This window comes from Meriones unguiculatus, chromosome 1 (genome assembly GCF_030254825.1).
Source record: "Meriones unguiculatus strain TT.TT164.6M chromosome 1, Bangor_MerUng_6.1, whole genome shotgun sequence".
Taxonomy (NCBI): Eukaryota; Metazoa; Chordata; class Mammalia; order Rodentia; family Muridae; genus Meriones; species Meriones unguiculatus.
Window position 1 is genome coordinate 178,036,011 of NC_083349.1, and position 5,993 is coordinate 178,042,003.

Sequence of the window (5,993 nt, forward strand, 5' to 3'; positions counted from 1 at the left end):
TCAAACTGCCTCTCTCTGTAACTGCCCTCCAACCTGTGCGCATGGATGCTGCCTCTCTCTTACTGGCTTCCTCTGCACAGCAGGTGAGGACCTACCAGAGGCTCTGCATTTGATGGTGTGGCTTTCTCCTACAAAAGGGGCCTCACTCGTTATCAGTCTTGATGATGAAAGCCTAGGCTTTGATGGACCAGATGGGGTACACAGTCCTGAGAAAGTGGGTGACCGCCAATAGAGGAGCAGAGGCAGGTAGAAGATATAACTATAATATAAAGAGCATGGTACCAAGCATTGAGAGGAAGAGCCAACAACAGAGTGAGACTTTTTTTTTTAACATGAAGTTTGGGGGAAACTGGGTAAAAGGTTCATACTTAGTAAGGTATAAGGGAATTATTAGTGTTATTTTAATACTTTTAAAGGTACAAATTATGTCCAATTGTTATCTGAAATTATGTCCAACTAAATGTTCAGTCAGTTTTTACAAATGTATGTTTGGCACAATTTTTATGAGTAAAAGCAAGGAGGGGGGCCTGAGTGTTCCAGTTCCCACAGGAGACACACTCTATGGACTTGAACTTTTCCACACTTTTGTAAGGTATGCCTAACAAACCACCGCAGGGCAGTTCAGACTGAGGGCGAGCAGAGAGTGGGCGATGTTATATAATGTTAATAGGAGGTCATTAGTGGTTTTGAGTGAGAGAGAGCAAGATACAACACAGGTGAGGCAGCTTTCGGGGAGGACAGGGGAAGAGACTGCCATTGGATGTCGAAATGGGAAAGAAAGGGAGAGGTGGACTCTAATATTTAAAGGCAGAATTTACAGACTATGCCTTTTCTTGGTGATGCCATCAATAGAAAAGGGGACACTGGACACTAACCAAAGAAGCGGGACTGGAGAGGATACAGAATAGTGTTTGGCATTAGCAACTGAATCTGGGATGCTCAAAAAGCCTTGGAGAGATCATTAGGTAACTACACAGTTCCCAATTCAGTGGTGTGGATCTAAAGGCAGTTGTATGGAAGGGGTTGGTGAAACTGTGGGGTGGATGGGGGATAACAGGAAGCTAAGCCACTGTCTTGGGCTTAGGCCTTAAGCAGAAATCACACATTGGAGGCAATAGTTGAAGGAAGAAAAGCCAGTGAAGGGCAGTGAGAAAAACATGGGAGAAACACCTTCATGCTGAGGATCCAAATGCAAGTGGGACATTTTCAAATATTAACCCAGATGTTCTGTTCCCATCATGACTTCTACACTTTCAGTATCTCCAGGCTGCAGCCATTTCTTTCCTACTATGCTGCTGTCTGGATGTCCAGGGTCACAAGGCCAGCAGCAATGAGGCTTTTCTTGTTGCATCCCAACATGGTAGAGGTATGGCGTGGTAACTCAGACAGCAACTGTGCTAGCTCAGTTGTCTCTTCTGATAAAGCAGCCATCAGTCCCATCTTGTCACCTGCCCCCCCACACACATATAAATCATGTGATGTTTTTAAATCCCAATTCCTTCCTAAAAAGCCCAACCTCTGGACACTATCAATGTACATGTCATGGAGCAAGCTTTAGAAGGCCTTAGGGGCTATTCAAACCATGGCCTATGCCTTGGGGGAAGGGATGATAAGGCAAAAATAGAAGAGCCAAATATTTAGATTCTGAGTTCAGGGTACTTGGTCCCAAAACAAATAAAACAACACGTATTAAAAATGGACCGAAGGACAGAGAGATGTCACACTGAAGCACGGAAGTTCTTACCACCAAGCCTGACACACTGAAACATCATAGAAAGAGAGAACTGACTTCCACCACCGCCCACTCTCTGTGCTCGACCTCTTCCTCAGTCTGTACTGTCTGAGGTGATTTGTTAGGCATGATACCTGTGGGTGGAAAAGTTCAAGGCTATAGAGTGTGTCTCCTGTGGGAACTGGAACACTCAGGCCCCACTCATTGCTTTCACTCATAAAAGTCGTGCTAAACGTGCATATGTTAAAAACTGACAGAACATTTACTTGATGTAATTTCAAATAATGATTGGACATAGTTTATACTTTTAAAAGCATTAAAATAGCACCAGCGACAAATGCTGGCAAGGAGGTAAAGCGACAGGAAGTCTGACTCTGTGTTGGTGGGAACACAAAATGGTGCAGCTACTTTGGATGAGAGCTTGGCAGTTTCTTCTCCAGTGATACACTGTCTTCCCAAGGAGAGAGTGTGGCTTTTTTTAAATGAATTTTTACTAAATTATTATTTTTATATTAATTACAGTTTATTCACTTTGTATATCAGCTGTAGCCCCCTCCCTCATTCTCTCCCAATCCCACCCTCCCTCCCTCATCTCCTCCTTGCCCCTCTCTAAGTCCACTGATAGAGGAGGTCTTCCTCCCCTTCCACCTGACCCTAGCTTATCAGGTCTCATCAGGACTGGCTGTAATGTCCTCCTCCATGGCCTAGCAAGACTACTCCCTCCTCGAGGGGGGGAGGGAGGTCAAAGAGCCAGCCACTGAGTTCATGTCAGAGACAGCCCCTGTTCCTCTTACTAGGGAACCCACTTGGATACTGAGCTGCCATGGGCTACGTCTGAGCAGGGGTTCTAAGTTATAACCATATATGGCCCTTGATTGGAGAATCAGTCTCAGAAAAGACCTCTGTGCCCAGATATATTTGGTCCGTGTGGAGCTCCTTCCTCTCCAGATCTTACAAATTCCTTCTTCTTTCATATGATTCCCTGCACTCTGCCCAAGGTTTGGTTGTGAGCCTCGGTGTCTGCTTTGGCACACTGCTAGGTGGAGAGTATGGCTTTTAAATTGGAAACAAACACACTACTTGGAATGGGTTTGAGGAAACATGCATATTTTCTTGAAGTGGCTAAACAAAGTGTAAAAAAGCAGGTAACAAGAAAAGGAAATGGTTTTAGTGCAGGCCCAGCAGCACAAACACGTCCAAACACTTGCATGCATGACACACCTTTTACAGCTTTATGTACATATGGATGACAGCCAATAGTCCATGTGGTTGTAATTTCACACTGACACTTCCTACAGAAAATTATTCTTGAAGAAGGCATAACGGATATACCACATCTGACCAACTCTAAGTTTAGATCTGTTCAGAAGGCATCTGAAGCAGATTCCTTGGCCAGTTTTCAGGCCACTGGCAATCAATAGAATAGAGAAGGGAAACAACCATAGAATGAAGTCCTGATGGATACACATATGTGTTTTTCTGGTGAGGAAAACTTTCATAGGTCAATTACAGATGGAGAGGAAGCAACGAAAACAATTTTGGCTGTGTTTTAGGTACACATTCCTTGAAGCATCTCGATCATCATATGTACACACTCTTCAGATTTTTTAGGTCAGCTGATGTTGCTGACTCGGTAAGAAAACATTGTAACCTGGAAACAAGCAGAGAGAAGGCTTGTCAGTAACTAAAAGCATAACCACCCCAACCCAATCCAGAGCCAACCAAGATGTCCTGCAGTAGAATGTGGACTGACGAGGCAGTGCATCCATGTTTAAAATATCGCTCAGTGACAAAAGGATATGCCTACGTAGTCACAGCAAGGCATGGGTGGATGAATCGCAATGTACATACGCTAAGTGAAAGAGGCTACATTCTGGATTTGCTACCACCCTTTCCCCCCTCAGTCTACCACTTTTTATAGTTAGCATCTTAAATGTCTCCCATTTGTTAAAGGTGTGGTGTCCAGCTTGGGACTACTGGGATATGGTGGAAGTGTCTATCTTTTCGAAAACTAGTTTTTATTAGTTATGCATAATGGGTTTCATTATGACATTCTCTTAGGTGCAAATTATATATATATATTTGTCATGTTTACCCCCATTACCCTCTCTTGGCTCCTCTTCCACTTGGGCTGATCCTGTTTCCCTTTGCAGCTAGTCATTCTTCTATTATCTTATCTTTTGTGAATTGTTCTACGAAGTTTCCTCGGGGTTACTGACAGGAATATGGGCATCTTACCAGCGGCTTCACCTCAGAAGATAATATTTCTTCTTCACCCAGCAGCCACTCACTGCCCATACATCTTCAGGGACAGGGGGTCCCTCCTGAGGTGAGGCCTAATGACACAGGTTGTAGTTGTTGAAGGCATGTGTATTGGGGCTCCAATTCTCTGTCTTTCTCTTTTGCTTCCTGGACATCTGTATGTGAGCAGCTTTGGCCCACCGTACGTGCCCTTTCAGGATATGGTGCTTCCCCATGGGTCAAAGGGCAGCAGGGCCATCCAACCACTGAATGAAACCTCATGTACTCTGAGACCAAGTAAAGCTTTCCTCTCTGTAAGTTACTTAGCACGACTTTTCTTCCAGCAACAGAAACGTGACTGACTGACACATCTATCACATCCTCGAAAAGGCGTAGAGGATAGAGAGACTACAAAACAACCAGTGGCCTTCGGAGGCTTAGAGATAGAGGGAAGGATGAGTGAAGCATGGGAGGGCAGTGAGACTATTCTGTATGATACAGTAAGATGGATACACAACCCTGCAGATATGTCAAGCCCTACAGAATTTTACAGCATAAAGTGAGTCTTTATGTGTGGAAGGTTTATAAAAAAAAATTTTTTTTTTGAAAGGTGATTCTCCAGGTGCAACTGAGACCACTACAACACAGTTCAACTGTACTATGAGCATAAGCAACAAGAGTTGCCAATACTGGCATTCTTTTAAGTGTGTGCTAGAGGGAAAGTGAGAAAATGGGTGATGGCAGGTACTGTGACCCAGGTTGTCACTGTTGGAGTGGGAGGTAGCAGATAAAAGGATTCACATTTAAAGTCTGTCTCATTTTGGGGGGGAGCCATGTGATTCCACTCACCCCACCCAAGTAATTCTGGACCATCTCCTCATGTCCAGATCCCTAACTGAATCGGGTGTGCCAAGTCCAGTTGTAACAAAGAGTACCACAGCCATGTGTTCTGGGGATGAGGATGTGGACATCTTGATGTCTGCATCAAGCTGTTTACCAAAGGTGGCCGGATAGAGAAATAGTCACAGATGTGTATGTGAGTACAGTTTAGCAGAGACACTTAGATTTTCTTGCTCTGTCAGCTGTGAGGGCTTGGAAGCCACCATAGTAGCAACAGTCACACTTTACACTGGACTTGGGGCTTCTGGAGCAATCTTCTGATTAAAAAAACAAGGAAAGGCCCTTGCAGAAGTAACAGACTATAGACCTGGGCATATTGTCATTCAAGAAAGCAAGTGCCTCCTCTTAGGGCTCTGATCTGATCTATTTCACCCAAGCTTGTGCTTGAAACATGTGTCCCTGTTTGGGGAGGCTGTGGACTCTTTAGAGGTAGGGTTGGCTGCCAGAAGTGGGTCACTAAGCATGGATTTTTGAAGGCTATACCCAGGCCTTGCCTCATACCACCGTCTCTGCTTTCTGGTACTCAGTGCTGTGAATGATGGCTCCTCTGCACACTCCCACTGACATAAACTTTTCTGCCCTGGTAGACTGGAGCCTTTTGAAACCACAAGCCAAAATAAATCTTTCCTCCATGCTGTTTTGTCAGGTGCTGAGGTCACAGTGGTGCAGAAGTGACTAATGTACCCAGCAATGATGGTCTTACAGTGGCTTCTATTTCCACCAGGACTGAGGCACTTGTCCCCAGATGTAGTTCCTACAGAGAGATGCTAAGGTGACAGGTTTGTTGGCAGAAGGCCCCGAAGCACTGGATAGCTGGTGGGCGGTGTGATGGTCCAAGACTGTGCCATCTATGGCTGGAATAATTTTTGATCTCTCATCCTCTTAGTGCCTGGTTCAAACATCACCCAGTTTTTCCAGGGCAGCCTGTGTGAGACTGCTTCCCTTTGACCGTGGTTTTCCCAGTTGTCTCTGGGACTGAGAAATTGGGAATGGAGCCATAGCCCCATTTGCAATGACAGAGGATTGTCTCAGTGCTTGACATAGGGCTGTCAAAGAAGGGGTGGGTTGGCAGCTACTCTGTCTTCACTTGCTTTGAAGGTCTGAATGGGCTTGATGTGAG